Here is a 19,243-nt window from a genome sequence, read left to right as displayed (position 1 = left end):
CCCATTTCTCGACTTGCCAAAGTTTCGATTTTTCAGTTCTTCAATTCTTCGATTTTTCGACATTGGTTTTGTGGTTTTTCGATTTCTCAATTTTCCAATTTGTTAATTTCTCAATTTTTGGATATTTCTTTTAGTTTTGGGACCTTTCAATATTTCGATTAAATTTTCAATTTTTAAGATTCTAGAGTTTTCGATTTTTTGAATTTTCATTTCTTCTATATTTTAATTTTTCAATTTTCCGAATTTTTTAATTTTCGATTTTTCAACTTTTTGAGATCTCGATTGACGAAATTCGGATGTTTCGATCTCTCAATTTATCAATTTTTCCATTTTTAACTTTTCGATATTTCGATTTTGTCCAATTTATATTTCGAAATATCGAAAAACTAAAGAATAAATTGGGAAATCGAAAATTTAAAAATTACAAAAATTGGAAAATTGAAATAAATAAAAGAACTGAAAACCCAAGAAATCGAAAAACCAAAAATTTTAAAAATTGAAAAATCTAAAGTTTTAATAACGAAAAATTGAAAATGCACAAAAGTAAAGAGAAGTTGAAAAATCCAGAACTCAAAAAATCGAAAAGTCGAAGTAACAAAAAATCTCCAAACTGAAATATCGAAAATTTGAAAAATGCAAGAAAAATTGAAAAATCACAAAACTGAACTAAACATCCAAAAATTGGGAAATTAGAAAACTGAAAAACTGAAAATCGAAAAGTCAACAAAGGCAAGTCGCAAAATCGCCAACTTAAAAATTTAAAATCGTAAAATTGAAAAACTGAAGAACTGAAAAATCGGAAAACTGGAAATTCAAAAACGCCAAAATTTGAGAAAGCGAAAAATCGAAAGATATGAGAGAATGGGAAACTTAAACAACCAAAAAGTGAAAAATCAAAATCTGTATTGTAAAAACAAATTTTTGAAAATTAAAGAAATTGGAAAATTGAGGAATTGCAAAATTAAAGGTAGAAAATTTGAATAGATGAAAAATAAAAAAATCGAGAAAATGAAAAATTAAAAATAAGAATTTGAAAAATTGAGGAAACGAAAAACTGAAAATGAACGAAAAATTGTGATATCAAAAAATTGGTCGAAGGTAAATGAATTCAGATTTTTCAAAAAATTATAAGACTTGATTTTGCGAATTTTATTTTTGATGGTAACCCTTATCGTATATGAAAAATCCAAAAATTGAAAAATTTTAAATTGTAAATCAAAGATTGAAAAATTGAATAAACGAAAAATGAAAAAAAAGATTTCTCCATTTTTCCGTTTTTTTAATTTTCATTTTTTCAATTTTAGAGTTTTTCGTTTATTCAATTTTTCAAATTTTCAATCTTTGATTTTTCAATTGTTCGATTTTCCAATTTTTATTGGTTTCTCAATTATCCGATTTTCCGATTTCACTTTTACAATACATATTTTTCTGGTTTTCCACTTTTCGGTTTTTAACACTCTCAAATTTTAATAGTTCGATTTTTTAATTTTTCGTTTCTTCAATTTTTTGATTTCTTGATTTCTAATTTTAGGGTTTTCAATTTCGTTTTTTCATTTTTCTGTTTTACAATTTTGCAGTTTTTCCATTTTTTTTTTCAAAAAAATCGAAAAACTGTAATTCGAAAAACTGAAGAAACGAAAAATTGACACATTGAAAACTAAAAATCGAGAAACTTAAAAATCGAAAAAAATAAAAAATCCAAAAATTGAAAAAATTGAAGATTAAAAATGGGCAACTTAAAAATCGAAAAATCAAAATATGATATATTGTAAAATCGAAATATTGAGAATTAAAGAAATCGAGAAATTGCAAAATCAAAGACTGAAAAATCGACTTAAATGAAAAATTATAAAATCGAGAAAATGAAAATCAAAAAATAAGAAAAATGAGAAATAAAAATTAAGAATTTGAAAAAATAAGGAAACGAAAAATTAAAAATTATAAATCAATTTATTGAAAAATTAAAGAAAATGAAAAAAACGAAAAAATGTGGCATAAAAAATTTGGTCGAAGATTTGATTTTGCGAATTTTATTTTTTATAATAACCTTTATTTTATATGAAAAATCCAAAAATTGAAAAATTTTAAGTTGGAAATCGCATATGTATTCAAAATTGAATAAACGAAAAATTATAATTTTGTTTTTTTTATTTTTCAATGTTTCAGTTTCATAATTTTTCGAGTTTGGACTCTAATTTTTCCAATTTTAGATATTTTAGATATAGAGTATTTGATTTTTCGTTTTTTCAATTTTTCAGATTTTTGATTTCTATTTTTCATTTTTCCGTTTTTTTAATTTTAATTTTTTCAATATTAGGTATATCACCATTTTTCATTTCCATTATTTTTCAGTTGTTCGAGTTTTTAAAACTTTTCAATTTTTGGTTTCTCAGTTATCCGATTTTCCGATTTCCTTAATTTCCAGTGTTTTACTTTTACAATACACTTTTCTTTTCGGTTTTGCACTTTTCGATTTTTAACTTCCTCAATTTTTAATCCTTCGATGTTTGAATTTTTCATTTCTTTAATTTTTCAAGTTCTTGATTTCCAATTTTTAGAGTTTTGAAAGATTTTCTATTTATTTTTGATTTTTCTGTTCTATAATTTTCCATTTTTTCCATTTTTGTGATGTGAAAAGTTTAAAAATCGAAAAATTGTAACTCCAAGAACTGACGAAACGAAAAATGGAAACATTGAAAAACTAAAAATTGAGAAACTTAAAAATCAAAAAAATAATTCATCCAAAAACTGAAAAAAAAACGAAAACTGGAAACCCCAAAAATTGTAAAATTGAAAAATATAAAAAAATCGTAAAAATGTGAAAAATTGAAAAATTGTATAATAACTTATTACATATTTAAAATGAAAACTAGAAAAATTGCAAATCAAAAATTGAAAAATCGGAAGATTAAAAATTGAGAAATTAAAAAATTTGTATTGTAAAATCGAAATCATGAAAAATTGAGTAAGTGAAAAATTATAAAGTCGAGAAAATAAAATTTAAAAGATTATGAGAATAAAAAATAAAAATCAAGAACTTGAAAAAAAAAATGAAGAAACGAAAAACTGTAAATTGAAAAACCAACAATGAAAAATTGTAAAACTTGAAGTCGAGAAATTGAAAAATTTAAAAATCGAAAAACTGGAAAATCAACAAATCGAGAAATCGGAACTCGAAAATTAAAAAAATTGTAAAATTGAAAAATCAGATAATTCAAAAATCGAAATATCGAAAAATGGAAAACCCGAAAAGTAAAAAATGGAAAAACCAAGAACGGCTCACCCAATTTTCCTGAAAATTTCATAAATTTGGATCATTTTTTAAAGAAAATCTGAACGTGTTCGCTGCGCTCGTTTTTTTTTTTTATAGTTTAATTTCAGAACTATTCAAGAAAAAATCTTGGGGAACTTGTTTGGGTTGTATTATAAAAATAAATCTTTAAGAAAGAAAAATTCTCTCCGAATAATTTTGAATATCTAAATATGCTCACTACACTCGCCTTCTGAATGCTCTTTTTTTAATTAATTTAATGTCAACAAAAAAATTAATAATAAAGTCAGCAAGGCTACTTAGCTTTTATTAAAATAATTCTCACGATCTCCCTATGGAAGTAAATTATTCTGAAAATCAACCTCTAAAAGGCGAGCGCAGCGAGCATGTTTGGAATGTTTCATATTCAAACAACGTTTAAACACATATTTTTAAATAACAACAAAATTGTTATTAATAATTTAGCTTCTCAGGGGTACCTTTAAATATTTTTTTAAATTGCATCGGAACGTGCTCGCTGCGCTCGCATTTTAACCCTTTTTTTTGGCTTCATTCTCACTTTTAGCAGATAATTATAAACCTTTTTAGGATTCCCTGTTTTAGGCAATGCAAAATTTTCCTATTAATAATTTAGCTTCTCAGGGACACTGACGAGTAATTTTTAATAAGACCTAAACGTATTCAAATGTACCTACATACTTTTAAAAATATAATTTTTTTGTGTAATCAAGAAATTTTATTTTTAGCGAAAAATAGCCGTGTATAAATATTTTTTTAAAATGGAGGTGAAAAATCGATTAAGACTTAAATTTTTGGGAGGATTATTAAATTTCATTTCAACGTCGCCGCCTCCTCAGGAACCGAAGCAGCCCGTCTAGTGAGGAGCCGCCGCCAAGGAGGCCAAAGGACTCCCTTGACCGGATTGTATTTTTTTTCTTTGTTTTGCGTTTTATCCGAAAGACTGTGTTTTTCCGTCTAGATTACCCAAAGTTTTTTTTGCTTTCCTTAGAACCACCTCTTAAAAATTTCCTCGATTGAAAATAAAAGAAATTTCATAGTATTTTCCGCTGAAAATGAAATTGCCAATAAAACTTCCTTACTTACACAACAATATATTATTCGATCAAGCGTTGCGCGAACCGCTAAACAATGAAGTAACAAACCGTCCAAAAATAGCCGCCCTGTTTCAGCCAATACAAACCCATCACTATTTACCCAATCCCGAAAACTATCAATTACGACTTTCATTATTCATGGTAGCGCAAAGCTCCGTCCTACAAATCAAAACAGACAACCGTAATAATTAAAGCAGCGAAATATTTCATTTTTGCCATTTTTTATCGTTGCCAATGTTTTAGATACTTAAAATTTTGGAGCGGCTCCAAAAAAAGGAACGTGTCGAGTGTGTGTGCGAATGCCGCTTTGTTTTTTTGGCTACGGTTTTAATGCTTTTTTCGCAGATGTTTAATTACAAATTTTACGCATTTAAGTACGTCTAGTGGCTGCAGAAATAGCACTTAACATTCTCAATCTAAATAAAGGCGCTGAGTGATGAAAGCTGGAAGGTATAAATTTAGAGAAGTATGCTTCGTACATTGTAATGGGCAATGACGAAACACTTGTCACAACGTCGAATTTTTTGGGTTTTTTTTAATTTTAAGTGGGAGTATTGTGGTGGCTCCTAGATGTTGGAAAGTAGGTCCGCCGGTAAAGTTTTAATTCACTCTATGAGAGAGTGAGTTCTTAAGCGGTGTGGATTGTTATTTAATATCGCTAACTCTGGATTTTTGAAAGCAGTTAAAGATAATAAAACGCCCCCAACAAAGTTATCTTAGTAGAACTTTAGATGTATTAAGTTGGAGTTTATGTAGCACAGCTGATACAGTGCGTTGTATCACCCGAGGCTCCAGTGAATGTGTTCACAAACCGTACAGCCCTTGACTTGAATACTTAATAACGGAGGACCTCGCTCTCAATTTCTACAGACAAACTCCGCCAATATTCATCAAGACTCTTTGAAAACATTAAATTAATTAATAGTTTTGTTATCGATAATTTGGGTCCTGTCGGGCAAAATAGTTCCCCGAATCTCGGAGTCTCAAAATTCAATTAAGCCCATTACGCTGGGTGATTAAATTTTGCCCGAACAATGTACCTTTAGTTAGTGTAAATTAAACAATCAATTGGATGCCAATCCACGTCAGGGTGTTCGCTTAAAAGGAAAAATTTACGGCCGCCCTAAAGGTTAAGATTTTATCTGGAATGCAATTTATGCGCGTTTTTGCAGATTTTATGGTGACATAAATTCTAACTTCCAGAAGCGAAATTTGTGTCCTCGGGGGTAGTATTTATATAAATATGTATATCGGGGTAGATTGTTTACGTCAACAAAAATATTTATCTTCATTGTGAGTTTCTGCTGAGTTTTATGTTATGCGAGCGGGTTTTAAAAAATTTAGCAATTCTCACGAGCTAGAACCCACATAAAACGAATCGATCAAAAGTTTTATCGAGTTTAAGTACACTTCCAGAGACGATCAGGTTGTTTCGTTCTTCATTAAACTTTTATAATATACCAACGGCAAGGGAAAAAATGGGCTCGAATTGTGCCAGGGCTTACCTTAAGTGATTAGCGGTTGCGAAGTGTGGGTCGATTAGTGAAGAGAATCAGCAGGCAATCTGCAACAAAAACACAATCTTAATTTCACATCTCATCAAAAATACAAAAAAATTATGGGGTTTCTTCCCTCTGAAGTATTAGTTTTTATCACGTCTTGGTTAAAAATGTGGCGGTCAAGCCACGAGATTTATTTCTACATCGATGTTCCGTGATCACGGAAATGGAAGAGAAGCAGGGATTGAAAAGCTTATAACGGTTAGAAGCACGGCGAACATTTTTGTCGATGTCTGGCGTTTTGATAATTATTTTCAGATAAGGGGAGGAGTTGTAGGTGTTTTGTATAGCGCTTTTAATATTAATGAAATTTGATGGAATTCGGTTTTTTGCTGTTGTGAGCCCGGGAAAGCGTAGATACGAGGTGGGTTATATTAAAAACGAGGTGGGTTATTTTAGGTGGATCGATATTTTTGAGTTACTGATGAGACAATTGAAAATTCCAGACAAATTATGCTAGGTAAACGTCCCCCGTCATGTGTCACGACAAACTAATCTTTCCTTCGGGAACTGAAGAAATATTCCAGGAATGGACTGGCACGTGTTTGCTTATCGCACGATTGCCGTCGACGAACTACTTCCACTGAATTTCCACAAAGGAGACGGTTCTGTAACTGGTTTTTGAACAATATTGACAATGATTTAGTGGATAGAACTTCATTTCGGAGGACACTTGGTTGTAGTCATCATTTTATTTACTTTAGGACAAATTTTAATAAATACTAAATTATTGGTTTATAAATAATTGAAATCTGAGTAAATATTAAAAGGTTCGCACTGCGATTTAAAATTGCAGTGTAAATATTTGTTATTTATTTAATGATAACTGCTAATTTGTATATATTTTTATAGAGATTGCAGTTTAAGTAAATAAAGTTTAAACCATGTTCTGAGTGTAGATATCACTTCAACACAATCCACGAAAAAAAATTCTTTAGATCGTCTAATTAAATTTAAATTAATAGAACATTGATATTTAACTTCGCTGTTAGTGATACCGGAAACGCAGTCAACCGAATTCTTAACATTTTCATGTTTATTCAACAATTAAGTGATTAAATTTCCTCAACTGTTTTCTAGGATCTTCCCTACGAAGTTAATATTCGAAATTTTCTCTAAGGAATTTTCAATGTGTACCCATTTCTATAATAAAATTATTAACTTCAGTATGCCATCAAAAGAGCAAACATAACTTCAAAGATAAACTTGTTTCATTTTGTGAATATACAAAAGAGACTAACAGCTAACAGCCTTCAAGATTTGTTGAAACTGTTTCGAAAATAAAACACTAAGGGTCTTCAAGATTTTTTCAAGCCCTTTTAAAAACAAAACACTAAAGAAGCTCGCCGAGCTTATTTCAAATTCTGTAAGATAATAAAACAAGAAGTGTCGAAAATTCCTCCATATTGTAAAAAAATAATCGGGGCTACCGAGATTCTTTTAAACACTTTCGAAAACAAAGCACCAAGGGAACTCCGCGAGCTTTTTTCAAAATTCTGTAAGGAAATAAAACACAAAGGATCTTAAAGATTATTTCAAACTGTTTCAAAAAGGAAACACCGACGGGAGATATCAGAGATTTTTTAATTCTAAAAAATAAAACACAAAGGGGCCGAAGATTCATTCATATTCTAAAAAAAACTAATGGAGTCTCGAAAGATTCTTTCATGTTTTCTCAAAAATAGAACACAAAGGACTCAAAAATTCTTTCATTTTTTTCAAAAACAAAAAAAATGGGGATATATAAGGTTTTTTTTAATTCTGTAAACAATAAAACACAAGAGGTGAAGTTTCGATTAATTTTTTTCAAAAACAAAAAAACAAGAATCCCCAGACTTTCAAACTCATTTAAAAACAAAACACAAGAGGCCTTCGTCCTTCGTCCTCTGTCTTTTTCGTCCTTCGTCCTTTTCGTCCTTCGTCCTTCGTTTTTCGTCCTTTTCGTCCTTTTCGTTCTTTTCGTCGTTCTTCGTCCTTTTCATCCTTCTCGTCTTTTTCGTCCTTTTCGTCCTTCGTCTCTCGTTTTGAAACTGAGAAATCGAAAAATTCTAAAACTGAAAAATTTAGAATTCGAAAAATTCTAAAAATGAAAAATTGAGAAATCGAAAACTTCCAAAGCTGAAAAATTACAAATCAAAAATTAAAGAAACGAAAACTGCCAAAATTATTTCATCCTTCGTCCTTCGTTCTTTTCGTTCTTTTCGTCCTTTGTCCTTCGTCCTTCGTTCTTCGTCCTTTTCGTCCTTTTCGTTTTTCATCCTTCGTCCTTTTCGTCCTTCGTCTTTTTCATCCTTCGTCCTTCGTCCTTCGTTCTTCGTCCTTCGTTCTTTTCGTCCTTTGTCCTTCGTCCTTCGTCCTTCGTCATTTTCGTCCTTTTCGTTTTTCGTCCTTCGTCCTTTTTGTTCTTCGTCCTTGGTCATTTTCGTTTTTCGTCCTTCGTCCTTTTCGTCTTTCGTCCTTTGTCCTTCGTCCTTTTCGTCTTTCGTCCTTTTCGTCCTTCGTCTTTCGTCTTTCGTCCTTTTCGTCCTTCGTCTTTCGTCTTTCGTCCTTCGTCCTTAGTTCTTCATCCTTAGTCCTTAGTCCTTCGCACCTAGTCCTTCGTCCCTAGTCCTTCGTCCTTAGTCCTTCGTCCTTAGTTCTCCGATTTTTCGTCCTTCGCCCTTTTAGTCCTTCGTCCTTCATTTTGCGTTCTTTTCGTTCTTTTCGTCGTCCTTCGTCCTTTTCATCCTTCTCGTCTTCTTCGTCCTTTTCGTCCTTCGTCCTTCGTCTATCGTTTTGAAATTGAGAAATCGAAAAACTCTAAAACTGAAAAATTTAGAATTCGAAAAATTCTAAAAAAGAAAAATTGAGAAATCGAAAACTTCCAAAACTAAAAAATTACAAATCAAAAAATTAAAGAAACAAAAACTGCCAAAATTATTTCATCTTTCGTCCTTGGTCCTTCGTCCTTCGTCTTTATCATCATTCGTCCTTCGTTCTTCGTCCTTTTCGTCCTTCGTCTTTCGCCCTTTTCGTCCTTTTCGTTTTTCGTCCTTCGTCCTTTTCGTCCTTCGTCTTTTTCATCCTTCGTCCTTCGTTCTTCGTCCTTGGTTCTTTTCGTTCTTTTCGTCCTTCGTTCTTCGTCCTTTTCCTTTTTCGTTCTTCGTCCCTCGTCTTTCGTCCATTGTCCTTCGACCTTTTCGTCTTTCGTCCTTTTCGTCCTTGCTCTTTCGTTCTTCGTCCTTTTCGTCCTTCGTCTTTGGCCCTTTTCGTCCTTTTCGTTTTTCGTCCTTCGTCCTTTTCGTCCTTCGTCTTTTTCATCCTTCGTCCTTCGTTCTTCGTCCTTCGTTCTTTTCATTCTTTTCGTCCTTTGTCCTTCGTCCTTCGTTCTTCGTCCTTTTCGTCCTTCGTCCTTTACGTCCTTTTCATTTTTCGTCGTTCATCATTTTCATCCTTTTGTTTTTCGTCCTTGGTCATTTTCGTTTTTCGTCCTTCGTCCCTCGTCTTTCGTCCATTGTCCTTCGTCCTTTTCGTCTTTCGTCCTTTTCGTCCTTGGTCTTTCGTCTTTCGTCCTTCGTCATTAGTCCTTCGTCCTTCGTCCTTAGTCCTTGGTCCTTCGTGCCTAGTCCTTCGTCCTTCGTCCTTAGTCCTTCGTCCTTAGTCCTTCGTCCTTAGTCCTTCGTCCTTAGTGCTTCGTCCTTAGTCCTTCGTCCTTAGTCCTTCGTCCTTAGTCCTTCGTGGTTAGTCCTTCGTCCTTCGCATTTGTCCTTTTCGTCCTTCGTCTCTTTCGTTCTTCGTCCTTGGTCGTTTTCGTCCTTCGTCCTTCATCCTTCGTCCTTCGTCCTTCATCCTTAGACCTTCGTCCTTCGGCCTTTTCGTCCTTTTTGTTCTTCGTCCTTCGTCCTTTTCGTTCTTCGTCCTTTATCCTTCGTCCTTCGTCCTCCGTCATTTTCGTCCTCTTCGTCCTTTTCGTCCTTCGCGCATCCTCGTCCTTCGTCCTTCGTCTTTCTTCCTTCGTCCTTCCTCCATTGTCCTCGTTCAAACTCATTCAAAAACAAAACACAAGAGGCCTCAAAGACTCCTTCACATTCTTAAGGAAAAGATACTAGTGATTTCCCAAAACTTTTAGTTAAATGATTTTGGTATTCTTTCAAAACAAAACACAAAAGACCTCAAAACTCTTTTAGGCTTTTTCAGGAACAAATCACCAAGGCTCTGAGATTTTTTTTAAATTATGTGAAAAATGGGTCTCAAAAATTCTTTCATATTCTTACAGAAAAAATACTAGTGGCTTACAAAATTCTTTCAAATTCTTTCAAGATCAAAACATCATGGGGTTCTATGAGATTTTTTCAAAAATAAAACACAGGGGGGCAAAAGATCCTTTAAAATTCTTTCAAGAAGAAAACGCCAATGATTTCTATGAGTTTTAAAATAAAACATAAGGAGCTCTAAAATGTTTAGGAGCTCTCAAATTTTTTTTTCAAGCTCTTATAAAAACAAATCAAAACGAGTTTCAAATACAAATTAAAACACAATTTTTTTTTCTAGAATACCTATATCCATTCAATAAGTTGATTAATTAACTTTGCACAGTAAAAGAGCAGCGAAAATATAAAAAATCGTAAAATCGAGAAAGTTTAATTTTGAAACATTTAAAAAATTAAAAATCAAAGAAGCGAGAAGTCAAAAAATCAATAATTTGATAAGTCGAAAAATTGGAGAATTGAAACATCGTAAAATTAAAATATTGGAAATCGAAAAATAAAAAAATCGAGAAATCGAAAATTTGAAATTTTAGAATTTGAATCGAAAAATTAAAAAATCTCAGAATTGGAATAATCAATAAATTGGAAAATCGAAACACTGAAGAATCATAAATTTTTCAGAGCGAAAGATTCAAAAATCGTAAAATCGAAATCCGATAAGTCGAAAAACTACAAGTTCAAACGAAAAATCTAAAATTTAAACAATTGGGAAATCAATAAACCGAAATGTCTAAAATTTAGAAAATCAAAAAATGAAATAGTGAAAACTTGAAAAATCTGGGCGCTGAAAAATCTCCAAAATTGAAATAAAATGAAAATCGAGAAATCGAAAAAAAAATTGCATAATCGGAATATTGAGATCTAAAAAATTTAAAAATCATCAAATTGGAGCATCAAACATCGTAAAATCGAAAAATGTTTGTTTTATAAATTTGAAAAAATTAAAAATAAAAATTAAAAAATCGAAAAATTGAAAACTGTCAAAACTAAAAAAAATTGAAATTCGAAAATCTAAAACCGAGAAGTCGAAAAATCGATAAACTGAAAAGTCGAAAAGTCGAAGAATTGAAACATTCAAAAACCGAAAAATCTAAAATTTAATAAATCGAAAAATTGAAAAACTGAAGGAATGAAAAATGGAAAATTTGATAAATCCATGAATCAAAAATTCGAAAAATCGATTAATAGAGAAATCGAAAAATAAAAACGTCGAGAGATCGAAAATTTGAAATTTGAGAAATTTAATCGAAAAATAAAAAAAAATCGTAAAACAGAAATATCAAAAAATTAAAAAATAAAAAAATTCAAAAATCGAAAAATCGTAACACGAAATGGCGAAAAATTGCCAGATCCAAAATTTAAACAATCGAGACAGCAATAAATGGAAAAATATAAAACCTAGTAAAACGAAAAATGAAATAATGAAACCTTGAAACATCTATAACTTGAAAAGTTCCCAAAATTGAAATGAAATGAAAATCGAAACATTTTTTAAATAAAAAAAAACAGAGATCTCGAGAAATCGAAAATTTGAAAAACCGGAAAATTGAGATCTTAAAAAGTAAAAAATTGGGAAATAGGAACATCAAACATCGTAAATCCGAAAAATTTTAATTCAAAAATATTTAAAATTTATTTTATAATATTTATTACCCGTGGAGTCCAAATGAAGTTGATCCATCTGTGTGTTGTTTGACAATTAGTTCCTTTAAGTGTCAAATTCAAATTCATTTTCTGGTGATAAAAAATTCTGCCGATTCTAGAAAGTGAAATTTTTAAGAGAACATGTCTAACAAAAATCTCAGTTTTATCACATAACTGAGTGTCCTCATAAAATTAGCTTCAAGAACAACGTCTGGGAATCTTCGGAGAACATTTTTCCCAGGATGAAAATTCTAACGATAGTTTTGACTTAGGACAATCCCTTTATTATTATTTATTTTCTAATTAATATTTCGATCTGTATTTGTAACGATTTATGCTGATTTATACAACGTATCTCTCGCTCCGCGAACTCCATCTCGTTTTGTGAAAGTAGTGTTATGTTTAAAAAGCGGATGTAGGTATACACTTAGAAACATCCGTTGTGACCTAAATGCATAGCTCCCGACAAGATATTAAAAAAAATAAAAATGAACTACTTTACATATCTCAGAATAAGTGATTTTCCGCCTAACCCGGAAGTGAAGATATCCCACACCCGAGCCCCGGTTTCATCGCGGGTTGCAGAGTGGATTAGGAATTTTAATAAAGAGGTGATAAGAACTTTTAATAAAGTGATTCAGTGCCGGCGCGAGTCGGCGAGGTGGCTAAAGAAGCGAATGCGCATTAAAAATTCTCAGACCTACATAATCTGGAATTTATGTAGAAAATCTTTTAATGTTCGCTTTATAGCGCCTTATAATAGGAGAATTAACAGTCTTGCGTTATATTAATCTTTATTATGCCAGGCGAGCAATTTGGGAGCAACTTTACATCCTCTAAGATTTCCGCAGGCAGTGGCGTCTGTGTATCACGAACTTTCTGGATTAAGCCGAGGCCTCGTTGAGCATGTGGACGAAATTTGCAATCTCGGAAAAAACAGAACAGGAACTAGCGAGTCTACTTAAAACGGGAAATCAGGACGCCGAATTACCATTGCGCTGCCTGAGTGCGGCGAAAGCTCCGGCGTTTGCTTCTTGGAAAACCGAAAGCGTAGTCGGCGATGGACGATAATTAATTGAATTGGGTGCGAGAGAGACGGCGCGATGGCGTCCCGCTGTCTGCCGACCGTGTGCTGAATTATGCATCTGATAAACGTCAGGGTTAATTTCAATCACACATTTATGGGAGAGAGGAGCGCTACATTTTTTATACAAACACTTTTTCAATTTTAAAAGCAGATCGAAAATAGAACGGCGAGTTAAATTTTCAGCGGCGCCGGAATTATTCAACGGGCGAAAATCATTTTTTCGGGGCAAACATTGGGATAATGTTTGAGTTTTAAAGTAATGTCGCAAGATACACAACTAAATCCGCGCTGGCGGCGGACTGGGCAATTATGTGGTGGGTGGGGTTCTTGGGAACTAGACCGAAGGCGATTGAAAATTCGTGAGGATTTACAGGTTTACCAACATTTTATTCGATGAAAATTATTCCTTATCGCTTTTTAGGCAACTTTTTCAAAAGCTCTATTTTTGGTATTCTCTCCTTATGACATTTTTGGCAACTTTTCGACCTCCTTCGAAAATTACCGAAAGATATTGTTCTGCAGATTTAGACCTCCAGAAGTTATTTTCGGTTTCATTTCCTAAACAATTCCTAACATTTTTCCAAAATCGCTCACTTAAAATATAGTGATTTTAAGATTAAAAAAACTTTTTTTGGGTAACTTTTTCAAAATCTCTATTATTAGTATTCTCCCTTATGAAATTTTGGAAGGTTTTACGACCATTTTCTAAAATTACCTAAAGAGACTCTTAATTTCTTGGAAAAGTACTATGATATTTAGAGAATCGCCCACAAGAAATATGACTATTTTTAGGATTTTTCAAAATTTTGACTTTCAAACCGAAGATTTCGAAAATCTTGTTCTGAGACCAAAATACGCTAAATGTTTCAAACCAACACGTCGCAATTTATATCCCAGAATTTTTTGCAAATCGGCAACTTTTTCAAAAACTCCGTTTTTCAATATTTTTCTCCCTTGTGAAATTTTTGGTCATTTTTGGACAACCTTCGAAAATTACGGAAAGATATTGTTTTGTAGATTTCGACCTCCAGAAGTTTTTTCGGTTTCAATTCTTAGAGAATTCCTAACATTTTCCCAAAGTCGCCCATTTAAATTATAATAATTTTAAGATTTCAAAAAAACATACTTTCAAACTTTTTAGCTAACTTTTTCAAAGGCTCTATTTTTAATATTCTCTCCTTATAAAAGTTTGCATTGTTTGCAACGTTTTACCTAAAGAAACTTTTAATTTCTTGGAAAAGTACTATGATATTTCGAGAATCGCCCACAAGAATTATGGCCACTTTTACGATTTTTCAAAATTTTGACTTTCAAACCGAAGATTTCGAAAATTTTGTTCTGAGACCAAAATACGCTAAATTTTTTAAATCACCATGTCGCAATTTATATCCCAGAATTTTTTCCGGGTCGGCAACTTTTTCAAAAACTCCGTTTATCAATATTTTTCTCCCTTGTGAAATTTTTAGCCATTTTTTGACAACCTTCGAAAATTACGGAAAGATATTGTTTTGCAGATTTCGACCTCCAAAAGTTTTTTCGGTTTCAATTCTTAGAGAATTACTAACATTCTTCCAAAGTCGCCTATTTAAATTATAATAATTCTAAGATTTCAAAATTTTTAGGTAACTTTTTCAAAGGTTCTATTTTTAATATTCTCTCCTTATGAAATTTTATAACGTTTTACATAAAGAGACTCTTAATTTCTTGGAAAAGTACTATGATATTTAGAGAATCGCCCAAAAGAAATATGACTATTTTTAGGATTTTTAAAAATTTTGACTTTCAAATCGAAGATTTCGAAAATCTTGTTCTGAGACCAAAATACGCTAAATTTTTTAAATCCAACACGTCGCAATTTATATCCCAGATTTTTTTGCGGATCGGTAACTTTTTCAGAAACTCCGTTTTTCAATATTTTTCTCCCTTGTGAAATTTTTGGCCATTTTTGACAACGTTCGAAAATTACGGAAAGATACTGTTTTGTAGATTTCGACCTTCAGAATTTTTTTCGGTTTCAATTCTTGGAGAATTACTGACACTTTTCCAAAGTCGCCCATTTAAAATATGATAATTTTAAAATTTCAAAAAAATACATATACTTCTAAGCATTTTAGGTAACTTTTTGAAAAGCTCTATTTTTAGTATTCTCTCCTTATGAAATTTTGCAACGTTTTACCCATAGAGACTCTTAATTTCTTGGAAAAGTACTATGATACTTAGACAATCGCCTACAAGAAATATGACCACTTTTAGGAATTTTCAAAATTTTGACTTTCAAACCGAAGATTTCGAAAATCTTGTTCTGAGACCCAAAATACGCTCAATTTTTTAAATCAACACGTCGCAATTTATATCCCAGAATTTTTTGCAAATCGGCAACTTTTTCAAAAACTCCGTTTTTCAATATTTTTCTCCCTTGTGAAATTTTTGGTCATTTTTGGACAACCTTCGAAAATTACGGAAAGATATTGTTTTGTAGATTTCGACCTCCAGAAGTTTTTTCGGTTTCAATTCTTAGAGAATTCCTAACATTTTCCCAAAGTCGCCCATTTAAATTATAATAATTTTAAGATTTCAAAAAAACATACTTTCAAACTTTTTAGCTAACTTTTTCAAAGGCTCTATTTTTAATATTCTCTCCTTATAAAAGTTTGCATTGTTTGCAACGTTTTACCTAAAGAAACTTTTAATTTCTTGGAAAAGTACTATGATATTTCGAGAATCGCCCACAAGAATTATGGCCACTTTTACGATTTTTCAAAATTTTGACTTTCAAACCGAAGATTTCGAAAATCTTGTTCTGAGACCCAAAATACGCTCAATTTTTTAAATCAACACGTAGCAATTTATATTCCAGAATTTTTTGCGGATCGGCAATTTTTTTCAAAAACTCCGTTTTTCAATATTTTTCTTCCTTGTGAAATTTTTGGCCATTTTTTGACAACCTTCGAAAATTACGGAAAGATATTGTTTTGCAGATTTCGACCTCCAGAAGTTTTTTCGGTTTCAATTCTTAGAGAATTACTAACATTCTTCCAAAGTCGCCCATTTAAATTATAATAATTCTAAGATTTCAAACTTTTTAGGTAACTTTTTCAAAGGTTCTATTTTTAATATTCTCTCCTTATGAAATTTTGCAACGTTTTACCTAAAGAGACTCTTAATTTCTTGGAAAAGTACTATGATATTTAGAGAATCGCCCAAAAGAAATATGACTATTTTTAGGAATTTTAAAAATTTTGACTTTCAAATCGAAGATTTCGAAAATCTTGTTCTGAGACCAAAATACGCTAAATTTTTTAAATCATCACGTCGCAATTTATATCACAAAATTTTTTTCGGATCGGTAACTTTTTCAAAAGCTCCGTTTTTCAATATTTTTCTCCCTTGTGAAATTTTTGGCCATTTTTCACAAACTTTCGAAAATTACGGAAAGATATTGTTTTGTAGATTTCGACCTTCAGAAATTTTTTCGGTTTCAATTATCAAAGAATTCCTAACATTTTGCCAAAGTCGCCAATTTAAATTATAATATTATTAAAATCTCAAATAAACATAGGTACTTTCAAACTTTTTAGGTAACTTTTTCAAAGGCTCTATTTTTAATATTCTCTCCTTATGCAATTTTGCAACGTTTTGCGACCATTTTCTAAAATTACCTAAAGAGACTCTTAATTTCTTGGAAAAGTACTGTGACATTTAGAGAATCGCACACAGGAAATATGGCCACTTTTAGGACTTTCCAAAATTTTGACTTTCAAACCCAAGATTTCGAAAATCTTGTTCTGATACCAAAGTACGCTAAATTTTTTCAATCAACACGTCGCAATTTATATCCCATAATTTTTTGCGGATCGGCAACTTTTTCAGAAACTCCGTTGTTAAATATTTTTCTCCCTTGTGAAATTTTTTGCCATTTTTCGACCAGCTTTCAAAATTACGGAAAGATATTGTTTTGTAGATTTCGACCTCCGGAAGTTTTCTCAGTTTCAATTCTTAGAGAATTCCTAACATTTTCCCAAAATCGCTGATTTAAATTATAATATTATTAAGATTTCAAAAAAACATACTTTCAAACTTTTTAGGTAACTTTTTCAAAGGCTCTATTTTTAATATTCTCTCCTTGTGAAAGTTTGCAGCGTTTTACCTAAAGAGACTTTTAATTTCTTGGAAAAGTACTATGATATTTGGAGAATCGCCCACAAGAATTATGACTATTTTTGGGTTTTTTCAAAATTTTGACTTTCAAACCGAAGATTTCGAAAATCTTGTTTTGAGACCAAAATACGCTAAATCTTTTAAATCAACACGTCGCAATTTATATCCCATAGTTTTTTGCGGATCGGCAACTTTTTCAGAAACTCCGTTTTTCAATATTTTTCTCCCTTGTGAAATTTTTGGCCATTTTTTGACAACTCCCGAAAATTTCGGAAAGATATTGTTTTGTAGATTTCGACCTCCGGAAGTTTTCTCGGTTTCAATTCTTAGAGAATTCCTAACATTTTCCCAAAGCGCCGATTTAAATTACAATATTATTAAGATTTCAAAAAAACATACTTTCAAACTTTTTCAAAGGCTCTATTTTTATATTCTCTCCTTATGAAATTTTGCAACGTTTTACCTAAAGAGACTCTTAATTTCTTGGAAAAGTACTGTGACATTTAGAGAATCGCCCACAGAAAATATGGCCACTTTTAGGACTTTTCAAAATTTTGACTTTCAAACCGAAGATTTCGAAAATCTTGTTCCGAGACCAAAATACGCTAAATTTTTTAAATCAACACGTCGCAATTTATATCCCATAGTTTTTTGCGGATCGGCAACTTTTTCAGAAACTCCGTTTTTCAATATTTTTCTCCCTTGTGAAATTTTTGGCCATTTTTTGACAACCCCCGAAAATTTCGGAAAGATATTGTTTTGTAGATTTCGACCTCCGGAAGTTTTCTCAGTTTCAATTCTTAGAGAATTCCTAACATTTTTCCAAAGTCGCCCATTTAAAATATAATATAAATTTTAAGACTTCAAAAAACATACTTTCAAAGTTTATAGGTAATTTTTTCAAAAGTTCTATTTTTAGTATTCTTTTCTAATGAAATTTTGAAACGATTTACGACCATTTTCTAAAATTACCTAAAGAGACTCTTAATTTCTTGGAAAAGTACTATGATATTTGGAGAATCGCCCACAAGAAATATGACTATTTTTGGGATTTTTTAAAATTTTGACTTTCAAAGCGAAGATTTCGAAAATTTTGTTTTGAGACCAAAATACACTAAATTTAAATCATCACGTCGCAATCTATATCACAAAATTTTTTTAGGGTCGGTAGCTTCTTCAAAAGCTCCGTTTTTCAATATTTTTCTCCCTTGTGAAATTTTTGGCCATTTTTGACAACTTTCGAAAATTGCGGAAAGATATTGTTTTTTTTAGATTTCGACTTCCAGAAATTTTTTCGGTTTCAATTCTTAGGGAATTCCTGACATTTTTCCAAAGTCGCCCATTTAAAATATGATAATTTTAAAATTTCAAAAAAACATACTTTCAAACTTTTTAGGTAACTTTTTCAATAGCTCTATTTTTAGTATTCACCCCTTATGAAATTTTTTAACTTTCTGTTCTGCAACCATTCTCTAAAATTATCTTCAAGACATTAACAAGAAATTCTCGATTTTTAAGATTTTTAAAAATTTTGACTTTCAAACCGAATATTTATAAAATCTTGTTCCGTGACTAGAAATACGATATATGTAGAGACGTTTTTCTTAATTTCTTGGAAAATTTCTACGATATTTATAGTTACAATAAAATTGAGATTGGGGATATAAACAATAAAAAGGAGAAGACCTAGGACGAATCCCGAGAGCACCACTCGAAATATTGGATGAATTACCAAAACCATTAAAGAAAGATGCCTTAATAAAAATAATTAAATATACTATGCATTTTTATCGCTGCAGCCATTACCATACTTCTATACCAAATCTAGTTCAAACTCGAACCCAGAAACCCAACAAGAAATAAGTTGATTTTTAGGATTTTGAAAAATTTGAATTTCAAACCAAACATTTCGAAAATCTTGTTTCATATCTGTATACGCTACAATTGAATCAGGACATCGAAATATATATCACAGAATTGTTTACGGATTTTTCGACAACTTTTTCAAAAGCTCAATTCAGTAAAAAACATTGTTAAAATTTCAACCCCGTTTCGACTACCTCCTAAATATATTTTTCTGAAGACTTAGAGTTCCAGAGTTTATTTTCGGCCTCATTTCTTCAAAAACTGCAAACATTTTTCCAAAATCATCCAATGGATAA

At 31.3% G+C, this 19,243-nt stretch overlaps 2 protein-coding genes across 7 annotated transcripts in view; one reads left to right on the top strand and one right to left on the bottom strand.

Moving 5' to 3' along the window:
• Positions 1-19,243, top strand: part of LOC135128626 (fatty acid-binding protein homolog 5-like) — a 118,127-nt gene that overhangs the window by 509 nt on the left and 98,375 nt on the right. The gene's annotated exons all lie outside the window — the stretch shown is intronic.
• The window catches only part of Mub (mushroom-body expressed), a 312,827-nt gene that overhangs the window by 247,679 nt on the left and 45,905 nt on the right, over positions 1-19,243 (bottom strand). For all 6 annotated transcript variants that reach the window (XM_064055548.1, XM_064055551.1, XM_064055552.1 and 3 more), the window contains exon 3: positions 5,892-5,950. The gene's annotated coding sequence lies outside the window, so the exon portion shown is untranslated. The remainder of the gene's footprint in view (positions 1-5,891; positions 5,951-19,243) is intronic.

Source organism: Zophobas morio, unplaced genomic scaffold, assembly GCF_036711695.1.
Source record: "Zophobas morio isolate AGI-343-1 ecotype UQ-CSIRO unplaced genomic scaffold, CSIRO_AGI_Zmor_V1 ptg000014l, whole genome shotgun sequence".
NCBI lineage: Eukaryota > Metazoa > Arthropoda > Insecta > Coleoptera > Tenebrionidae > Zophobas > Zophobas morio.
The sequence above is the reverse complement of the archived record's forward strand: the minus strand, read 5'-3'. Positions and strand labels throughout refer to the sequence as shown.